Source organism: Rhineura floridana, chromosome 1 (assembly GCF_030035675.1).
Source record: "Rhineura floridana isolate rRhiFlo1 chromosome 1, rRhiFlo1.hap2, whole genome shotgun sequence".
Lineage (NCBI taxonomy): Eukaryota > Metazoa > Chordata > Lepidosauria > Squamata > Rhineuridae > Rhineura > Rhineura floridana.
Window position 1 is genome coordinate 25578193 of NC_084480.1, and position 23604 is coordinate 25601796.

The 23604-nt window shown below is 40.6% G+C and overlaps 1 protein-coding gene across 5 annotated transcripts in view; it reads right to left on the reverse strand.

Annotated features, from left to right (window-relative positions):
• PRLR (prolactin receptor) overlaps positions 1-23604 on the reverse strand; it is a 255714-nt gene that overhangs the window by 210342 nt on the left and 21768 nt on the right. For 4 of the 5 annotated variants that reach the window (XM_061616167.1, XM_061616197.1, XM_061616186.1 and 1 more), the window contains exons 2-3: positions 21284-21413; positions 10090-10133 (exon numbers count right to left, since the gene is read on the reverse strand). The gene's annotated coding sequence lies outside the window, so the exon portion shown is untranslated. The remainder of the gene's footprint in view (positions 1-10089; positions 10134-21283; positions 21414-23604) is intronic. The other variant, XM_061616207.1, reaches the window with a different exon arrangement.

Consider the following 23604-nt stretch of genomic DNA (forward strand, 5'->3'; position numbering starts at 1 on the left):
CAATTAGTGTGCAGTATATTGTGAATTCCAGTCCTCAATCTTGCTTGTTTCTGGGCCTCTCCAAGCCTTTGTATGTGTTCCTTGGTTTGCTTATCGGTTCCTTGACTTGCTTCTGTGTATTTTCCTTGACCTCCTCCTGTCTTGCTGTGGCCTTAGATCTGATTTTGCCAAAAGTTTTTCCTGGATCCAACTCTATAAGTAAACATTCTGATTTGCTTCACACCTTTTGGGAGTATCTTAAGTTGTAGAATTTTGACAGGATGTGGGAACTGGGATTAATTTTACTTTGACATCTTACTTTTAATACTTTAATGCCTAGATATACACCTGTTCTTTGGGGACTCCCTTAACATCACACACTTTGGAGTACATAGCTGCTCTGGTAGCCAACTGGATCATCTTGTAATACTGGAAGTTCTATGTTTCCTCCTCTTGTCTGGCTAAGGCACTCTTTGCATCTGAGTTTTGGATCTGGACTGTGGTACAAAGAAAAATATAACTTATAATTATATACCTTTACATGTATTTGCCAGAATTGTCTTTTTGAGGAGTGACTCCATGGCTCGCCTGATTAAGGGTAGCCACCGGCAAGACCACATTACTCCAGTGCTGAAGGAGTTGCACTGGTTACCAGTTGCTTTCCGGGCCCAGTTCAAGGAGTTGGTTTTGACCTTTAAAATCCTGTACAGTTTCGGCCCAGTCTATCTGAAAGAGCGCCTCCAGCATCATCAATGTTGCCGCCCAACAAGATCAGCCTCAAAAGACCTTCTCTCCATCCCATCAGTTAAAACAGATAGACTGGTGAGAACTAGGGAGAGGGCTTTTTCAATCATGGCACCCACTCTATGGAATTTCCTCCCAAATGACGTCTGCCATGCCCCCTCCATGATGAGCTTCCGCCGGACCCTGAAAACCTGGCTCTTCAGGCAGGCCTTTGGGGTGGGTTAGATTTTAGTGTTATTGTTGGAATTTTAAGGCTCTAATGTGAATTGTATGTTTTTATGTCGTGCGTCGCCCAGAGTGGCTAGACAACCAGCCAGATGGGCGACTAATAAATTTAATAAATAAATAAATAACCTGGGGTTAGGGATGGGATCAGTTGGCTGGTAATGGTTCAAGTTTATTCTTTGTCTGCAAGCGGCTACTTTTACCAACTGTTCCCCCCCCCCCGAAAGAATATTGATATTAATATTGATATGTTAAAGGAATTGTAGATATTCTGAAAGGAAATGTCAATAAATTGAAGGAAATATCAATAAAATATCAATATTAATATCAATATTTTAGGCATGGATTTGTTTTTTAAAAAAAATCTGTTTCTGAAAATAGTTGCAGAAAATCACTACATAAAAATCCAATCTGCAATAATAGCAAATAAGCAAATTAATGGAAAATTTCATACCAAATGTGGACAGAATTCTAGCACATCCCTACCTGGGGCACATCTGTACCTGACATCTGAAGTACTGTTTTACCACTTTAACAGTCATGGCTTTCCCCAAAGAATCCTGGGAACTGTAGTTTGTTCAAGGTGCTGAGAGTTGTTAAGAGACCCCTATTCCCCTCACAGAGCTACCATTCCCAATCAATCCCTCATTGCAGTGATGATGGGAGATGTAGCCTAACACCTTCTAGAGGGCACAGGTTCCACATCTCTTCTGCTTTAGAGGATAAAGATTTGGGGCCATGATAAACAATAGGTAAAAGCCCTGGAGACAGCAAGGAGATACATCTTCAACAAAGATTGAGAAGATGGTGGAAAGATCTTGGGTAGAGGAGAGGCCTTAATAGTAAGATTGGAAGGAATACAGAGAAGAATACTATACAATTGCTGATCATTTTAGTGTTTATTTTTTCAATTACATTTTAATTAAAAATTCTCATTTTTTTCTCACTGACACACTTTTTATTGATGTTTTTAAAAACCCTGTAGACATTTCAGTTTTAAAAGTGCTAAAAATGTTTAGCAGATTACTTTTATGGCTGTAGTAATTTCTGCTACAATGTAGAACACTTGGATAAGTTGCATAATGTTCATGGCATCCTGGGGCACGTTTCATTCCACCGCAGACACCAGATTGTCTTTGTGATAGATCTGGCCAGTTGGCTACCCACCCATCTCTACTAATCCTTCCCTGAAACATGGATACTTGTCATTGCAAGTGGAACCTATTTTGTGGGGCATTGTTTTTTTACAGTGAGAAAGACAGGCAGGCAACTTGGAGATGAGGGGTACGGTGTAGGGCATGAGGGATGCCACACATGTGCCTTAATGAAACAAAAGAGCATTGCATTCTGTTTCCAGTAGTGGAAACCCAGCATTCTGTTTCCAGTAGTGGACAGCCAGATGCCTCTGGAAAAGCACAAAAGCAGAGCATGAAGCGAGGACAGCCATATCATGCAAAGGGGACTGCTTCAGGCAGCAGAATTTAAGGGAACAGGTACAGGCTGGAATTGATGTCTGAATGGCGCAGCTGGACTTTTTCAAGCATTAAAATAGCATTTGATATTTAATGCTTTGGGTGCATTACTTCACATTTGGTGCATTACTTCACAGGCAGCAGAATGTCTTGAGCCGCTACTAGCATGAAAGCAACAGCCATATCCTCTAACTTATCCCCACCAGCCTTTGTTATTCAGAGATATACTGCTCTTACATCTGGAGTATCCATCTAACTATCCTCGCTCAGAGCTAACTGACCTGTTCCTTCACAATATTTTTTTAAAAGCCCATTGAAGATTCCTGTTGATACATTCTCTGCACTGGCAGAGTTGCTCCAGTGCTGGTCAGAGAACATCTAATGGCTTCTGCTCACATCGGGTGCTCCAATGAGATGGCTATCAACCCCAGCAGGCAGCATTCAACCCTCTGGAAGGGGTGTTGTCTAAATGGCTGCAGTGTCACAGCATCCCACAGAGGCTAAAAAGAAATATTTAGATTTGTCTGGCCAGTCTGGAAGTATGTCTGGGAGCTGCCATAAGTACCCCAGTAAGAAAAGGTTTAAAGCAAGGATGGATAACTTTGGTCCTCCAGATCATAAGAATGTGAAAAGATCCCAGCTGGATCAGGAAGGCCCATCCCATCCAGTGATGAACTAGATGCTTATTGGAAGCCTGGAAGCAGGGTCTAAACACAACATACTCTCCCCTCCTGCAGTTTCCAACAACTGGTGTTCAGAAGCATACCGAATTTCAAAGCCAATATGGTTCAGATGTAACTGTGTTTTGGTGGAGGAGAGAGGGAGAGTGCTGGGAACTGCCCTTGTTGTTGCCATCAAGCAAAGCATTTTCCTTTGTCTGTATACTTTGGAATCAAATGGCAGCACTTACAAAGGCACAGGGCAAACCTTGCTTTTGGCAAGAAGCCACATCTTCACCTGCCCCACACTTGATGCCATATATGATGTCAGGTGTAGGGCAGGTGGGCGTGTCTTGGCCAAAACAGCCTCACAGGCCAAATGGACATTCCTCACCACTGACTTATCCTCTTATCCTTGTATTGTATCTTGTATTTTATATATTAAATACAGCATCCATACTTTGGAACTCCCTGCTGATTTACATCAGGCAGGTGCCTTTGCTATATTCTTTTCAGTGTCTGCTTAAATCAGTTCTGTTTAAGCAAGCCTATCCAGATGTTGATTTGCTTTCAACTCTTTTTCATCTACTGCTTTCTAAATTGTTTTTAATTACTGGTTTTTAACTGTTTCTATTGGAAATCTTAATGTTTCCTGTAAACAGCTTAGAGGGTTTTTTTTACACAATCAAGTGATATATAAATTCAGATAATTAAATCAATAAAAATTAATAAATCTTCTTGTATATTCTTGTAAATACATCAAATATTCTTGTTGTTGATGGTGATGATGATTTAAAAGTGTGAAACTGGATAGGGCTTCCTCTCTGTAGCCAGTTAGGTCTCCTTCCAAGACACAATGCGGTGAAACTGACAAGCAGAAAGATGGCATTGTGCAAGATATGATTGTGGGGAGCCAGGCAGGTAATGGAGAAAGGTGGAGTTGCTCCTCTTACCAAACCTGTCACACAAATTGCTCTGCCATACCAGGTGAGGCAATTGCGCTACACAGCTTCAGGCTGCAAATGACTGTGCTGCAATTGTGATAGATGCTTCAAAAAGAACTACAAAAGGTTTTAAAACTGGGGTGACATCTAAAGGGAGTGGTGAAGGGGGGGTCAACAACAACCCAGGCAGGCAACACTCTGGAAGAATTAAGTGAATGAGCAAAGAATAAGCAAATGAGCAAATGGTGTCAAGGGGACAATGTGGAAGCATGCAGGTACTTGACAGATCATATTCTTTACTATGCTTCACCAGCTGGTGAGCAAATGGCTGCAAAATGGAAAGCAAAAAAATGCCACTGGGAGTACAGTGTTTGATTTTTTATTACCATTATTTCTACTAGGTGGGACAAATGGCTAATGTTCAGGAGGAGCCAATTCAAAGCACTCTCCCGGCAGCACTTTACATTAAAGCTCCCAAGGAAGTCTAGTTGCTAAGCGCCTTGAATAGCTTTTTAAACTGCTTCATAAAAGATAGCCCAACTTCAAAGCTATTCGCAAATAACAGAACCAAAGAACATGTGATTGAAAGGGAACAAAAGCCCTCAAGCCCAGCACCTTGGGTCAAATTAGGATCATTCCCATGTCTGGCCTGCACCCATCAGTGCAGGCAATCCAGGCCACATTGTACCCCCATGCAGAGAGACTTAACATTAGTACCAAAGTGCTGTGCCATAAGGAGCCCTTACAGCAAACAAGTCTTAAGGGAAGGTCTGTAGCTCAGTGGCAGAGCATCTTCTTTGCAAGCAGAAGGTCCCTAGTTCAATCCCTAGCATCTCTAGGAAGGGCTGGAAGAGATCCTGCAGAGCTGCTGCCAGTCAATATAGACAAAACAGAGCTAGGTGAATTAATGGTCTGACTCAATATAAGGCAGCTTCCTACGTTTCTGTGCAAGTCACACAAGGATGGGGGGAAGAAAGCAAAGCTCCTCTTCCTTAAGGCATCTATAGTCAATCTGGTCCATAGGCAAATTGCTTTTCGAATCACAGAGATGGCAGCCACAACCTTTCCTAACAAAATTTCACTTTAGATTATAAACCCCAGTGGAATTGTTGCAAATGTGCATCTGATTGACAGAATTACTACGGAATTTATGGCAATCTTGCAGGATTACCAGAGTAAGATCTCTGGGGCACATATCTAGAAAACGGTTAATGTTTCCAACACACTTAAAGTGTGCATGCGAGAGAGACTACATGCTCCTATCTGTGATCTTTTCCTCCCTTTTTGAGAGCAAGGAACATGGGACTCATGCATGCATGTGTCATGCTTCACATTATACTGTAGGTGTGGTGGGATTGCACATACTTCCACACTCTCTCCTCCCCCTCCCATGCACGAGGAGGACCCATCCTGTTGTGTGTGATCCTGCAATCTGCTAATTCCCAGCATCTCCTGCTAGGACTGGGAATGTCCTCTGCCTCAAATCTGGCAATTTGCTGCCAGTCAGTGTAGACTAGGAATGAGCTAGAATCCTGCCCAATTCAGATTTGGTACCAAATTTCCCATTAATTCACTTATTCTCAGTCACTGAGGATTGGATTTTAATGTAGCAAATTTCCTTTTTTTGAAAAAAAAAATCTGCCTCTAAAACATTGATTGTTAGAATGACTATTTGTCAATGTTTCTTTTTAAAATACTGATATTTCCTCATTGTAACATGCACTGGTAGATGCTGTATGATTTTTATTGTATTTCTACAGGCATGCCATGGGCTACATGAATGAGTCCGAGGCAACATGATAGAAGCGTATAAAATTATGCATGGCATAGAGAAAGTGCATACAGAAAAGTGGAACTCATGGACATTCAATGAAACTGAATGTTGGAAGATTCAGGACAGACAAAAGAAAGTACTTCTAAACACAGCGCATAGTCAAACTATGGAATTCCCTCCGACAAGAGGCAGTGATGGCCACCAATCTGGATGACTTGAAAAAAGGATTAGACAAATCCATGGAGGATAAGGCTACTAGCCATGATGGCTGTGCTCTGCCACCATAGTCAGAGGGAGTATGCTTCTGAAAACCAGTTCCTGGAAGCCGCAGAAGGGGACAATACTCTTGGGCTCAGGTCTGCTTGTGGGCTTCCCACAGGCATCTGGTTGGCCACTGTGAGAACAGGATGCTGGACTAGATAGGTCACTGGCCTGATCCAGCAGGCTGTTCTTATGCTCTTACGTTCTTACCACCAGTGGTTCTGGGACTAAAGTTTGGGAAACCCTGGTGTAGATTATACTGAGCTAGATAGACCAATGGTCTGACCCAGTGTAAGGCAGCTTCCTATGATTCTTTTTCTAAAGCGTTTTAATTAGGTGGTCCAAGCACTATCTTCCCTTCCCTTTCCAAGAGGTTATAGGTACTTAGAGCAGCTTGAAAGTGCAGCAACTAGCATGCAGCTGAAAATGAAGCTGAAAATGCTACTTGGAACTCTGGGACTGGAGGAAAGTGACGGCATCTTGTCCCTCCCATGGATATTGTGAAAAAACATGGCTGCCCCCTTGGACCCATTGATCCCATGGCAGACTTTGGTAGCAGTGTGGATATCAAAGTGGACCATGTTCCAATCCACACATTAATCCAGGAGCAGATGAGGTGAGTGTGCTTTGGAATATGAACCCACTGAAGAAGGAATAATCTCTAGCATCCCAAGTTGAGGAATAAAGCAATGATCAAATGACATGCATGCATTATTATTAAACTGATACCCTGCAACCTTCAGCATAAAAAGGCAGCTAACAAAATACATGCACATCTATGGCCATGACTGCAGTACAGAATGGTTATGGAGCTACAAAGTTGGGTTTGTAAACAGAAGCAGCTCTGAGTACTGGTGTACAGAGCAAATGGCAACCAAGACTGTCAATACCAAAATATGAGTCACAATCCCACAATTCATAAGGCTGGCTCATAGTTTATTCAAGGGACAGCTATATGTGATTTTAAACTCTTGAGCAGCTGAACATAGGTACAGGCTACCTATTACCTACTGGGCTAAGTTCAAGGTTCTGGTTTTGATGTATACAGCCCTATACAGCTTGGGACCAGGATACCTGAAAGACCGTCTTATCCCGCATATACCCAGTCGATCACTGCACTTTGCAGGTGAAGGCCTCCTGCAGATACCATCTTATCAGGAGGTCCGTTCCACACAACATAGGAAATGGACCTTTAGTGTAATGGCACAGACCCTTTGGAATTCCCTCCCCTTAAATATTAGACAGGCGCCACCTCTGTTATCTTTTTGGCGCCTATTGAAGACCTTCCTCTTTCAACAAGCCTTTTAAGTAGAGACGTTATCCCAGCCTGCATCTGTGTTGGAGTTGCCTTTTAATACATTTTTAAAGCTTTCTTTAAAAAGTTTTTTAAAGCTTTTTTTAAAAAAAAGATTTTTAAAAGATGTTTTAATATGTTTTTAAGGATACTTTGTTGTAATATATTTTAAAGTCTGCTTTTATGATGTTTTAGAGTGTTTTTAGTGCTTTTGTTTGCCACTCTGGGCTCTACTGGAAGGAAGGGTGGGATATAAATCTAATAAATAAATAAAAATAACATAAATACAAAGTAGCATGTGAGCACTCCAACTGCCATTGGGAATCAAGGATACAGAGCTCAAGCTGGCACATACACTTCAATCTCCGTCTTCCATATGCCTGCTGTTTCACAAGTACCACAAGTTCATTTAGAACTGGGGTTCCTGATGTGATGTCTGTGACCACCATGGCATCCCCAGACACCCCCCTTGATGCCTGCCAAGGACCTCCCCTCTCATTTATTTATTTATTTGTTTTAAAGATGGAGAGTTTCTGGATTTGGGAGGGTTGCCTTTTTTTCTGGAGTTTGCCTGCTTGCTTTTTTTCGTGAGGGGGGGCTGTATTTAATTTGTGCATGGTGAGTGTAGATGTGTGCCTATTTTGAGGAGTGGTTCTACGCATTGCCAAATTTTCTTCTGTGAAATGGGTATTTTGTGGTGCCCATGACAATTTCTTAGACTTCCAAATGTGCCCCAAGCTGAAAAAGGCTGGAGAGCCCAGCTTTAGAACATAATAATATTGATTACCTTTTATTTTCTGCTCACAGCCTTTATATTCTAGATGAGCAAGCCAGCTTTAGGTCAGGTTGCTCCACCACTGATCAATGCCTGATTTTACATCATCTGATTAGGAAATATAGCTATAGGCTGAATAGAGCTCTTTTTTCAGCTTTTGTCGACTTTACATCTGCATTTGACAGTATCTCCTGGAACAGACTGTGGGCAAAACTGGAGGTCTCCTCTCTTGATCTCATATTATTAATATTAATTCACACCTTGCATGAAAATAATTCTCTTAGAGTAAGGTGCAACGCACAGGGTCATCTGTCCCCCTCGGTCCCACAAAACAGAGGAGTGAAACAGGACTGCATTCTGGCCCCCCTATTATTTAATTTTTACATCAACTCTCTAGTCCCAACTTTAACAAACCCAGACTTTCACCTGCTCAAATTAGCAACCGATCCATTCATGCCTTATTGTATGCGGATGACACTGTTATATTATCTTACTCAGAATCAGGACTCCGGAGACCCCTTCATGCCTTTATGGCATACTGTACAGAGGAGGATCTTACAATAAACTACCAAAAGACCAAAATGTTGGTCTTTTCCAAAATATTTACTAAGCACAGATGAAGAGTCAATGGGCACGATATCGAACAGGTCAAGGTATATAAATACTTGTGCGTAGTTTTTCAAACAACTGGCCTATGGAGAGCCCAAATTGCACATCTTTCTGAGAATGCCCAAAGATCTATCTCTGCTATTCTTAGATTTTTCTTTTCAAAAGGGGGTTCCCATATCCCCTCTGTCATCAAAGTTTTCTAGGGCAAGGTGTTGGCCCAATACTCTATGGCTGTTAGATATGTATCTATAAAGAATTACACTCCCTGGAGGCAATACAGTCCAAGTTTCTAAAATCTATTTTTGGTGCCCCATGTGGTATTCCCAATGCCCTACTTAGATTGGAATCTGGGCTGGTTTCTCTTAAAGCACGAGCATGGCTAAACGCATTAAGCTTTTGGCTCAAGCTAAATTTCAGACCTCAAGGATTAGCTCCTTTGATTTTAACAGACAACCTGACCTCTGGTTGGGCAAGTATGTCTGAGGAAAAATTACATCGTCACAGGTTTTCTCCCTCAGCTTTGGTTCAATTGGGACCTATAAAGGCCAAAGAAATGATCAAGAACTGGATTAGGGAAGTTGCCTTACCTTATAAGAAGAGCTTGGGCCTCACATTACTTGTTTTCGGTGAATTACAATAAGAATCTTGCCCCTGAAGCCTATCTTTGTGCTCTGGAGATTCCTAAGTATCATAGAGCCTTTACACGGGCTCGTTTTAATTCTTTACCATCAGCCTTGTTGGAGGGGAATATTTGTGCATTTCTTATTCCCAACACATCTGCCCATGCCAATCGGGCAAGGTTGAATCAACCACTCATTTCCTGTTACACTGTTCATATTTTAAGAACATTCGTTCCTTTTATATTGCTCCAGTTCTAAAACACTTACCAGGTAGATCTGACACATTCTATACCTCCTTCCATCTCTCAGATTCGAGAAATGAAATAACTTTTAAAGTGGCAAAATATTGTGCTTTAGGATGTACTATAAGAAAACAGATGGTTAATACATCTTAACTTTGGTATACCAGATTTTATTTTCTTAAGTTTGTTTATATATAAGTTAAATAATTTAATTTGTTTACTTGTTTATATGTAATTCTTCTGCCTTTCTGCGTTTAAATACTTGTACCTGTATGGCTAGTCAATGACCGCAAGCAATAAAGATGAGATGAAAAGAGATATTCCAGATGCAGGTGTATGTGTGCAAAAAAATATTCTGGGAACTAAAAATATTCTCCAGTTAAACTAGAGTTGTTATGCATCACAGTATTTAATGATTTCACAGTCATCATTGTATTTCCTTTAGCTCCTGACAGCTGTCTTGGGGCAATATTAAAGAAAGTAATACTTACTGCCTGCAGCATGATGGATTGGCCAGATCAAATGACGTAAATACCTATGAAAAGATGACTCAGTTAGGAGGGGGGGAAATTAACATACTAAATACTGTATGGCATCTATAATCAGAGTACACTATGAATTACTGTGTTTTTTTGTTTTCTGAAAACATTTATACAATTCAGTTCCTTTTGGACAAGAACCCCCCCCCCCACTTCCACTATTTCCATTAAGCTGTGCATGTGTGTGTGTAACGATTTCCCTATTCAGCATTGTATGTATAATTTTCTTTGAAAGGTGCATGAATGGAAATCTTTGGCAGGCCAGCTTAATTATGGCCCCTCCAGAGATGCAAAGAAGAAATGATGAATTCTTCATTATGGTAAACCATCATACATTATTTTGCCAGTATATGCAATTACATGTTCCGTAGTTCTTTTGCTTTGAGAAGTGCTCTTTGGATGTTGCTAATGAAATGTCATTCCAGAGATTTTGCCATTTAGCCTTTTAAGTTTTCTCATCAACCTGAGCCTCCTTTTCCAGCATGAATTCCCTCTTGTGGATCAGAAGGACATTAAAACTAAAGATTTTAACACTGAAGAAGAAAACACTCTATGCCCCAGTCCAACAACTGCTCCCTGACAGACACGGCTATTGACAGATGGGTAAAAGGGGTCCGTTTCTCCTGGGCTCAGGACTACCAAGGGCTCCAGACTCTTAGGTTTCTTTTCTTTTTTTAAAAGTAAGTTCCTAAGTGCTCTAGATCGAGATATACACCAAAATGTCAGTTCCCCACCACCACACTACAACTTCTGATTAAAAAGTGAGCTTGTAGTCAATAGTTGTGATTGATATGGGATTTGTTGATCTCCAGGCAATAGCTAGAACCCTTTTCAGGTTCTGAAAACAGCTGCCTTTTCCTGCTTGTCTGCACATCACATGAGTCAAGTAAGCTTATAGCCCCTTACTGTGTGTGCCTCTTCACTCCCAGTTTTCTCTGTGTGCGCACACATCCAGCACGAGGTCCAGAACAGAAGATCACAGCATGATCTTGTTAGGCATTCAAAGTACACTATTTCAGTGATTATGATAATAAAAGTGTATATGTAGGTTTTTTTAATTACTTGCAAAAATAGATTGTTTTTATCTATCAAATTATTTTTGAACAGAAATAAAAAAGTTACATGTAGCTTATGATGCCATTACAATGTGTTATAGTTTTCTAAATTTAAGGTGTCAGACGAGTTTAAATTTCCTTGGGCTGCTGAAGAGAGCAGTTTATTTGTCTCATTCACAGCCTGTTTTGAAAATCTTCCCAATACAAAGCTTTAACTTTTCTGGGAGTAAAGCTACAATGCCAATCCTACATACCTGGGAGTAAACCCCTTTGAATACAATAGGATTTACTTTTGAGTAGACATGGTTAGGATTGTGCTGTAAATCAACAGGATTTTTGAGTAGACACAGCAAAAGATTGTGTTGTAAATCTTTTTCTCCCTCTCCAGTCCTATTTTTAAAGCAATTAGGCAGGCTTACCAAGGTGTCACTGCTGTTATGTGGCAGGAGACTAACACTGATATTTGAAAAACTGTTCTGCAATGACCAGCTGATTTTGACAATGAACCATTATATGGGATATATGTATTTTTACATCAGAAATACACACAATACATGTGTGTGTGTATGGAGTCTTTCCAACAACTCTGTAAGGTAAGTTAGGTTGAGAGTTGATTCACTCATGTTGCCTATGTTAAAAGTATTTGTGTGTGTGTGTATGTGCGCATGCGTGCGTACACACTGGCAAGCTTTTTTGTTGGTAGTTCGCTGGAAAATATCAGAACTGTGGAATGTTGCAGTTAAAGCAATGGGGGGGACTGCCCTTGTTCATGCTTTTCCCCCTTCACTACATGGTTTGTGAATATGACATGATGTATTTGTACCTCGCTCTGCTTCCTGGGACCTCCCCCCATTTGGAGCTGTCAAAGGTGCTGAATGTTCAGACTAACACCCAGAGCAGATTCATTGCTGCATTGACATCGGACCCACCAGCCTCCACTGTTCGAGAGGCAGTGGATCTCCCTCACCGGAGTATTTAAGCAGAGACTCAACAGCCATGTGTCAGGGTTGGTGATGCAGTTGGATCCTGCACTGTACTGAGATCCTGTGCTGAGCAGGGGATAAGGGTTGCAAACCAACATGCACGCGCATTCTTTGCTTTTCTATGGGATCTGGGTAAATGTAAGATTTATTAGAATTAAAACAGATCCCCTTGAACTTGCAAGATTTAACCCAGGGTCCTCCCCCTTCCAAAAACAACAACAGCATCATCAAATTAAAGCTTTCTTTGGTAGACTGAACAGGGAAAATCACAAATCCTGTGCTTGCCAGCACCATAAAAACATTGATCCAAGGCATGGATCCTCATGAATATTTATGATTTTTACACAGGATGGCAACAAAATAAAAAATCACAGAACACTTCTGTGGACACAGAGGGGATCTATGATTTGATGGCAACTCTGAAAGGCACTGAGAGCTGAAACAAGAAGTGTGAGACAGAGTGTCAAAGGAGATGGGCTTTTCCAATTCTAAAATTCTATAATTCTAAGAGGTGGACATCTTTTTCATCTCTTCTTGCTTTTATGAGAATATTAAATTTTAACACCATATGAGATGTGAACGTTTCACTTTGAGGCACAAGATACAGGAAGTGTGTGGCATTTCCACTTCCTGTTTTCCCAGTTCTTCAACCAACTGATTTCCCTATCAGAAACTCTTGCTGGAGTAAATGGTTCAGTCTTTTTCCCCGTTCTCCCACAGCATTTATTTATTGTTTGTTTGTTTGTTTGATTGATTGATTTATATCCCGCCCTTCCTCCCAGCAGAAGCCCGGCATCTGGAACACGCTAGCAGCCCTATAACCAAGCAACACAGGCAATATAGATATCTTGGAATTATATTCTCTTCTTCACTTTCCTGGTCTGCTCATATACAGGCTGCACTCTCATCTGCTAATAACATTTCTAAAGCTACCACCGGCTTCTATTACACCAGGGTGGCCAATACATTCCAGCTGCCCTTCAAATATATAAAGTAAAAATCCTCCCGCAGCTTTTATATGGCATCCCTATATGGGTATTAAGTTTCAGCGCTAAAGTTGAGGCGGTGCTTTTGCGCTTTTTGTGCTCCATATTTGGGCTGCCACGCTGTGCATCTGCTGCGGGACTCCGACTCGAAGCGGGTTTTACATCAATTGAGTGTTCAGCCTAGCTTCTGGCCTTTAGATTTTGGACTAAAGTGGCCTATGCAGGACCCCCTCTAGGGTATTTACATCTAATATGGAGAGATTCCTTCATAAGTTCCTGGTTCAAAATTTTCAATGAGAAGATAAAGCGTCTTGGCCTCTCATTGGATCTTTTGGCTACTTGGGACCGGAAGGTAGCAAACTACATCATTGGCCAGTGGATTAGGGACATAGACCTACAGTACTCAATGTCCAGTTCACGAACATCATGTTCACCGCTTAATTTTGGTCTGAGCTTTCTCTTCCCAAATCCTGCAGCCTACCTCGAAAAATTGACTATCGCAATATAGATTCCGATTCACTAGAGCCAGATTTAACTGCCTCCAATCTGCAATTCTTGTAGGCCATTTCCAGGGAATTCCCCAGGAAAGGCGTTTCTGTTTCTGTAAGCTGGGGGTGATTGAAACCATCGATCACGTTCTATTCAACTGTGAATTATACAAGGATGCTCGTATCAAACTGATTCTCCCAATTACTAAAACTTTCCCGGGTAGATCTATTGAATGGCTATTGCATTACCTTCTATCCGACAAGGATAAGGCCATTACTGAATCAAAGAAAACAAAGTGATGGGCATTCAAAAACATGTATGAAAAAGAAAAGGGAGGAGCCCAGAATGCCAAAAAATGGGAAAGTCAAAAACTGTATCTTCAAAATAATATTTATTGTATAAACAATATTAGAATATGCCCAATGCATTTCAGCCCAATCAGGGCTTTCATCAGGGGATATTGATTAGTTCTGGAAAATCTTTCTTATATTAAAGCAAAACTGCAAACAAAATATTATTGAATCGAAATCATGCCCAAGTCTTGCATTGAAATCTCCCAGGAGGATAATTTTATCCTCCTTAGGTATCTCTGATAAGATGGTGTCCAGCTGGTTATAAAAACTTTCCTTGATGTCCTCATCAGCATCTAACGTTGGCGCATAAGCACTTACAATAGTTGCCTGCTGGTTTTTGGCAAGTTTTAACTGGAGAGTTGAGAGTAGCTCATTAACGCCAATAGGAACTTCTGACAAGAGCTTCACAAGATTATTTTTAATAGCAAAGCTTATTCCATGTATTCATCGTCCTTGTTCAGGCAGTCCTTTCCAGAAGAAGGTATGACCTCCTTTTTCTTCTTTCAGTTTTTCAGTTTTCACTTTTTCTTCCTTCAGTTGTCCTTCTCTTGCTCTTTCAGTTTCTTGGAGTGCTGCTATGTCAATATTAAAAAGTCTCAACTCCCTCCCGGTGACAGAGGGGAGCAGCTCTATACACTGGTACCTTTAAGTATGCCTCATCTGTCATCTTTTCCAGCAGCAGCAGAAGACGGGGAAAAAACCATCAGAAGTGGCACAAAACAAGTCTTTCAAAGTTCATGATGTACATGAAATCTGAGAGGTGTAGTTTTCACAATTTGCCCAGTACAATACAAATAATTTCAGGCTCCTATTTTTTGGGCTTGCAAAATTGGAGGTCTCAATTCTCATCTCATTTATACCTGTGTAAATCAGCAGGAGACACTGCTAGAGCCATCAATAGCCCTAGGCAGCCAGAAAATGAAGCTAGAAGATCCTTACTGAAGCCGCTGCAACATCAAGACAATTTTGGAAGTGCCTGAAGCTGGAGTTCTCTCTAGAGCTTTTTACCAGCTGTTAGCAAGAGTGCAGAGTTTCAACACAGCTTTTTTTTTTGGCTCTACTTTTTCAAGCTGGTTCTGAAGTTGGTCATTGTATTTTGAAGGTTGCCTGTGTTTTAGTTTGTTTGTTGTTTCAGACAGTGCAAATTATGTAAGTGTGTCACCTTTAAATGTGAACTGAATTGAATTTATCCCCCATCCTTATTTGCAAGAAGCAACAGGCTTTTTTACCCTCAAACCTATACCGCCTAACAAGATCGGCCTCAAAAGACCTTCTCTCTATCCCACCAGTCAAAACAGCTAGACTGGTGAGGACCAGAGAGAGGGCTTTTTCAATTGTGGCCCCCACCCTATGGAACTCCCTTCCAAATGATCTTCGCCAGGCCCCCTCTACAATGAGTTTTGGCCGGGCCGTGAAGACCTGGCTCTTCAGGCAGGCCTTTGGGGTGGGCTAGATTTTACCATTATCGCTTTTAGATTTTAAAGTTATTGTTTTGGTGTGTCATTTTGTGTTATTTTGTTCATTTTGTACGTCGCCCAGAGTGGCTGGATGGCCAGTCAGATGGGCGACTAAGAAATCCAATAAATTAAATAAATTAAATTAAATTGAGTTTCAATAAAGTTTTACACAAGTAAGCAACCAAGCTTTTTAGTTTTGTAAGGTGTTGTGCCAGGACCAAGGAGCTGAAAATGCTGTAGAGGTAGAAACCAAGAATACACTAGCAACCAGAGTTCATGTCTTGAAATAATAATTGCTGGAATACACTGAACCAGAGTGTGGTGTATCAGTAAAACCAGGGAGATCTAGGTTGAAATCCTCACTCTGGCATGCAGCTTACTGGGTGACCTCAAGCCATTATCTCTCAGCCATCTCTACCTCACAAAGTTTTTGTGAGAATACAAACAGGGAAGGCTTTATGTCACCCTGTGTAATATACACCCATAGATGATTATTAATAATAATGATGATGATGATGAGAAGAAGAAGAAGAAGAAGAAAAGTTTATTGTGCTAGCCAAAGGCCATGACAAATCCACAGAAATATTAAAAAATGAGAAACATGGTATTATTAATATTATTCTTATGTTTATGTTTATTATATGTCCTTCACTAATAGGTCCCAGGGCATGTGGCAACAATATAAAATACACTATTAAAAAAAGTTTAAAAGAAATTACACTCACAACTAGAGGGGGTCCAAAAATATGCATCTCAAGTATCAAAAGCCAGAGTAAAGAGGTGCATCTTCAGCCTACAACAAAAGTTCTACAGTGAAAGTGCCAGATGCACCTCTGTGCGAGGGAATTCCATAACTTAGGGTGTAAGTAGCCCATTTCAGGTGTCCAAAAGAATGTGTGAGAGCTTAAAATGGGTAGAGGGCAAGTGCCGGTGTGGCAACTCCTCCAACAATGTCCCCAGGAGTGGCAGGCCCACCTCCTCCTCTCTTCTCCTTCATGCCCTGCAAAGGACTGAAGGAGAATTCTAACCACATTAAATTGAACACAGTTAGAATCCCAGATGAAAGGATGACTCTGTGATCAGTCAAACACAGTTAGAATTTCCCTGCAGTCACTTGTGTTCAACACAACACAGAAAGGACAGAAGATGAAGGGTGGGACTGGAGCAGTGTGCATGGGGACACTGGAGGTGGGGTGGGAGCAGTGCACCCATGCCACCTACCTAGTCTGAGCTCTCACACATTCTGAAGAGGGTGCTCAAGAGGGCTAGTTACATTACTTAAATATACAATATCATTTAGGCCATGGTCACCTATGGTGAGTCAGAAGTGGTCCTCCAGATGACCAAGCAGATCATCCTCTACCAATCATAGTTTTAAGTTACATTAACGTATAGAAATGTGGGCTAGTAAAACTTTCTGAGGCTCATTTGCAGGGTTGCTCTAGGTGATCATGTATCAAACATATATTTAAAATGTCAAGAAAAATGATAAAAGTCTAAAGCACTGTAGAAATACATTTTGAAAACAGATCAAACTAAAGAACCAAGGAGAGCATGCTTCAAACCAAAAATCACCTGCTGAAAAAACAATCCTCCTATTTTAGCAATAGAGGGGAATTGTGCAACGAGGCTAAAATATTTGTCTATTCAGAGGGAAGGAAACTTTACCATCACTCTGATTTGACTTTGTGATATCATCATGACTGAATGTATGACTACAAGATGCCACTATATTCCCTACATGAGCTCTAGTTTTCTGCCTCTGCTTTTTGTTTTTAATGGTGCTGAAGCTGCAGAGTGGGTAAAGAAGCTGTGAACAAGTGGCAAAGCATGCCCCAAAAAGGCAAACAAGAGGGCTGTGAATCTTTCACCATTTGAAGTCCCTTTTTGCTTCTGAATTTTCATGGATGAAAATTCTGCACATTATGGAAAGCATTATTTGTAGCAGTAAAATGTAACAAAATTAGTATTAAAATACCTTGGATTTGAGGATTCAAATAAAAGGAAAGGCAGATTTTGGCACTTAGATCCTAAACACATTTACTTGGAACCATATTGATTTCAAATGGAATGTTGCTGTTGTTATGGGCTTTCAAGTCGATTACGACTTATGGCAACCCTATGAATCAGCAACCTCCAATAGCATCTGTCATGAACCAGCCTGTTCAGATCTTATAAGTTTACAAATGGAATGTAGAGCCAAGTAAATGTGCCTAGGATCTCAGTCCAAATGTAGCATAACTAGGAAAACATGCATAAAAGTCTATGTCAAAATAAACGAGAAGCTGCCAACAATTTTCTTGGGAATCATGGGTACTTCAATGTGCAAAAAAAAAAAAAAGTTCTCAGAAAGGGAAAATATTATATGCAATTACAGAAAACAGATGAGATTTTTTGCTAATCAACATTTTACGCAATTTGTGCCTACTGGATCTAGTACTGCAGATGCCTGGAGCTCTTCTACCAAAACCAGACAACAATAGCCTATTGTTTTTTGTACTGTCAGCAAAATAAGATGGGGACCATTCTGGTTTAAAAAAGATCAGCCTGTCCCCACCATCTTTCAGAAAATTTTTGAGCACCTAAAAAACCCCTGAATCATAATTGGAGATACAAATAGGAAACATAAACCTTCAAGTGAAACAAAAGTCAATCTCAGTTCAGTAGGCAATCTAACACTGTTGCTGGTTTTTAAAACTGTCAACTGACTTTAACCTCCACCTGTTTTTCTATGCAAATATTTTGGAAGATGGTTTAGTCTGCAAATTGTTTGCATATACAAATGATCCTTGACCAGAGCCAGATCTACAAAATCCAAAAATAGATGGCTTGGTAGCTGTAAGGAACTACTTATGTCAAGGCCACGGTGTCTAAGCTCTACGCAGCACCTTGCATGCCACAGTAATTAACTCAATGCAGCTTATGGACTATTGTGGGGACTTATTTGATGGTGCTCATGCTGACTAAACTGAAGCTGTTTGGGATTTCTTTTTAAGTTCTTTTTACATTTTTACTCAGAGTCAGGGCAATCAATTCCACTGATTATTATCCATGTTGATATTATATTATCTATAAATTAATGGTTCCCAAACTTTTTTCTCCACAGACCACTGAGGGTCTTGATGGACCACTAAGTGATTTTTCTGTGTGTGAGCAGTTGTAATGCACTTGAAGCAGTTGCAACGCACTCAATGTACTTTATTGATTCTTTTATTTCTTATATATTGTATTTTACTGTATTAAAATCTGAATGCCATAGATTTCAGATTGTAATACAATAAAGTACAATATAAAAATAAAAGCAATAAAATGCAATGAAAAATAAATGGAGCTACTTACTTGCAGAATTAAAGCTTTGAGAAAGGGAACAGAGGGTGATGCTTTTCATAATGTGTGGTATAGGTTTATTAAATTTGTATCTTCCACAAATAACACATGTAACCCACCATCTTCACATGGTATTTTATGCAGAACAGTACTTGGTTAATTGGGGGAGACGGGATGAAAAGGGAAATAACCAGCTTGCTCTTGTATTTGTTTTACCTTTTTCAAAATTAAATTAATTATCCACGACTATATATGCCTCTATTTCTCTCGGTCATGATAATGTTCTTTTGTGTATTGTTTGTTTAAACTCAGTAAATATATATATTTACTGCAGGCTTCAGACCACTTGGATTAAGCTCATGGACCACTGGTGGTCCACAGACCACAGTTTGGGAAACCCTGCAATAGATATTATGTTATGTAACGTATTATCTATGTTGATTATTATAGCACTTCCTTCCTTCCTTCCTTCCTTCCTTCCTTCCTTCCTTCCTTCCTTCCTCTTCTTTCTTGTGGCAATCCTTTTTCCAGTCCATACACAGTTTGGGAGGGTATACCCTAAAAAACTTTCCCCATCTTGTAAATATCTTTAATAAATAAAATAATTAATAACATTAGGGACAGGAGCGATCACTGCAGGTGGCAGGAAGGAAGTGTTTATTATGTGGCAAGAATACTGTGGATCAAGAAAGATTATGAAAATATGTGTTGTTGGGAGGGATGTTGAGCTTTCCCCAGTGCAATAGGGATTCAGAATGATTGAGTAAGCTAACAGGGTCCATAGCTGCCAAGGTGCTAGAGCTAGTTAATGTGCATTAAGCACACAGCCAAAAATCAAGCTCTCAAAAGGTCATGAACTTGTAATGTGGAGGATGGTCTTTAATTAGAAAGGGAAGACACCCTACAAAAGCTTGTCTCTCTTAAACACACCCGCAACATATTTACACCATGATCATTAGTTCAAGGGCATGTTTAGTTTTAGTGAAGTATTAATAAGCAGTATCAATATGAATACAACCCAACCAACCTTAAGCATTTTCCAATTGTATCAGTTTCAATGGAGCTTAACAAGGCTTACTCTCAAGTAAGCGGAAAGAGGATTGCAGCCTAACTCTTCAATTGAAATCATTCAGACTTGAAAGTGCTTAACTTTGGCTGGATCATGCCAAGTATGCTCACATCATCATTAGCTAGTGTGTGGCTCCTTTCAGAGTTTTAGTATTAGCTATCACCCAGTCCCTTCCATCCTCTGTATTAAACACATCACTAACAGCAAAACGATAATATTATCAGAGGATCACGTAGCCCATAAAAGCATGTTTGCGCTTTATGTCCAGATGAATTGCTGCTGTCTCCGAATATAAATACCCAAGAGTGGACAAAGACTGATAGTCTGTCATCTGTACAATGATAGATCCCCCTGCGATACTGAGAATACCAGTGGCACACTCTGCCAGTTCCAGTGCTCCAGAAGCCTCACCATTACACACTGCAAAGCTACAAAGAAAGTCGTATTTTCAAAACTTTGATATGTCTCATGGTAAGGGAGCAGATTCTTCTGCTTTTGAAACAAGATAGAAAACAAATGAGTAAAGGCAAGCAAAGTCAGTGGGGGGTATCCAAAGCTAGTCCTACTCAGAGTAGACCCACTGAAGTTAATAGACATGACTAACTTAGGCTCATTCATTTCAGTGAGTCAACTCCGAGTAGAATGTAGTTGGATAAAACCCAATGCTTACACACTATGTAGTTATTCCAATATCAAGAGTATTTCTCAGTGGATCTTTCCATGCTGCCCAAGCCACATGTTTCTCTTCTGTGCTTATTAGAATGTAATGGCTCAGCTTAGTATTTCAGTATCTTTCTACAATAAAACAAAATAAAATGTCAATCTCACAATGAAATAACCGTGTCAGCAGTGGGGTACAAACTTCAGTACTGCATACTACTACTACTACTACTACCACTACTACTACTACTATCCCTCCCTTCACCCAAAGGTCCCAGGACGAGTTACAACAATTTTACAATACACCATTAAAAACAACTTTTAAAAACTCTAAAATCCCATGATAGGCTGGGTCCTAAAAATACATGTTTCAGGTGTCAAAGGCCAGGATAAAGAGGTGCACCATTTGCAATCACCAGTTACTGAAAAAACAAACTGCTTTCTCAGAGGAAAACTGAGATTAGTTGACTCAGTTGCAATTCTACACTCTTTTGCTGTTCTGTTCTGATTATTTTTGGATGCAATGGTTTGATATTGCTGGCTCTGGCAGAGAGACACCAGCTCATCCTGAAGTTTATCACAACTAATTTTACTTCTGCTTTGTGAAGTTCTTCAAAACAGTTTTAATTAATTTGCAATCTAAAAATTAACACCGTCAACACTATCCTAAGCAACCTTTTCCATTGTTATCAGTAACCTAATTTTAATGAAAACATACACTCCAGCTTTAATTTCCTTAACAATAACTGGTCATTTATAGCACTTACCCAAAGTGTGCCACTTAGTCCGTCTCAGCTGGGAAATGAGTCTGTCTGAATAATCCACCTTCAACATCTCAGTCGGGTACACAATGTGTTTGTCTAGGCTGCAGAGAGCTTCCTCCCTCCAGAGGGATACCTGCACAGTATAGACCAGATAGATTGTGTTGCTCTCTGATAAGGTCACTGAGGCTTAGCTAGAATATAGCAATGCTTAATCCTCATTGGTCTTGCCTGCTGAGCACAAGGCTGTTTCCTTGACAACGCAGTTGCAGTTGCTACAGCATCCTCGGACACATGTGATGTCAAGGTTTGATGTCAACATGAAAAAGTACTACTTTATGATTATTTTATACCGGTCCTGTGTGTACATGTGCACTCTCTTTTTCTCTCTTTCTTATTCCCTCTGAACTTATTGGTTTCACCCTTCCAGTTCTGGAAATTATTTGTGTCTTATTTGCATGTGAAATGCATCGCAACTATGCTAGTAAACTCAGGGAAACACACACATTAAAGTGATGCCCCTGTCCAGTAATATGCACAATTGCTCTGAAGAACCATTTGTTTCAAAGGATTTTATTTTCCAAATAACAGAGCCATCCTAAGTATAAGAAGCCTGCAGAGTTTACTCGGGTTTAAATTGTGTTGTTGTTGTTATGTGCCTCCAAGTCAACTACGACTTATGGCGACCCTATAAATCAGCAACCTCCAAGAGCATCTGTCATGAACCACCCCGTTCAGATCTTGTAAATTCATGTCTGTGCCTTCCTTTATGGAATCAATCCATCTCTTGTTTGGCCTTCCTCTTTTTCGACTCCCTTCTATTTTCCCCAGCATTATTGTCTGGACACATAATGAGAAGACATGATTCATTAGAAAAAAGTATGATAACTTCAGTTTCATCATTTTAGCTTCTAGTAATAGTTCTGGTTTAATTTGTTCTAACACCCAATTATTTGTCTTTTTCGCAGTCCATTGTATGCGCAAAGCTCTCCCCCAACACATTTCAAATGAATTGATTTTTCTCCTATCCACTTTTTTCACTGTCCAACTTTCACATCCATACATAGAGATTGGGAATAACATGGTCTGAATGATCCTGACTTTAGTGTTCAGTGGGCATAAATTATCCCTACTCCAAATGCCGTTCAGGAGCAGGGCTACTGCCACCTGAGCCAGCCTGAACTTGGCAGAAGGAAAAGAAGCCTTTAAAATCAAGCTTGATTTACATCAACCTTTTTGCCAGTATAAGTTCTGCCAAGTTGCCAGGACATGTGATTCAGCTGAAAGAGGTTTGGAGTAGGTGTAAATTTCTCCTTGCCCCATCCTGTATCTGCAATATCTCTGAAATGTCCCTGTTTGGGGGATATACTGAACGTCCTGGCATAAATTCCACAGACTTAAGTTCCACTGGCTGAGTATAACCCCAGCTGAGCTGGATTGAGGGAGTTACACTGGTGTATCCCTGGCTGAGCTGGGATGAGGGAGTTATGCCAACATAGCCCCAGCTCAGCCAGGACGCCTACATGCATTCCAAACTTGCTCATCTCAGCAAACCTTGAGCTTGGGGTGTGCTGTGAGTGTCCATTGATTGCAGCCTGGAAAATACTGACTGAGGGTCAGAACAGATGGGATGATAACCAGACAGCTCTGCTGAAAATAAGAATGGCCTAGTTCCCTCCTCTGCCTCTGTAATAGACACCATTATCTGGTGTCATGACATCACGGCATTTGGGTGTTTCCCTGCCTTCTGCTCCATATCATTGGATGCTATGGATTATAAGGTTGGGAAACATGGAATGACATTACAATATTATTGTTATTATTTGCTTTATATCCCGCCCTTCCAGGAGCCCACAATATGAGACAAGTTCAGCACAACATTATGGCAACAGGTGGTGGCAGCAGCCTAGATACATGGCTCCCATTTTAGGCAGCAGCTGTATGTTTACCATCCCATGCAGTTGGCCCTTAGTTACTACCAAATTTGCAACACTGTTTATTCCTTTACTGAATGGTGTGATTGTGGTGGTTGCTTCCAGGTTCTGTAACTCCTTGCCAAGAGAGGGCTGTCTACTTGTCTGATGGGACCTTTTGCTGGTGGGAAAAGGCTTTTTTTATTCAGAGAGGCCTTGGGCCTGATAAGCTGACATATCTGGCCACTTGAGCAGAGCAATCCTTTAGGGGCTCTGGAGAAGGAGAATAGACTTCTAGTCACTTCTGAAGCATTTCTGGGCTTATGCCAGCAGGGCAGATGATGAGGCTTGCCAGCTTTTGTGATATGGCTATGCTCCTCTGTCTCCACTGTTGGAGGCAGTATGCTTCTGAAT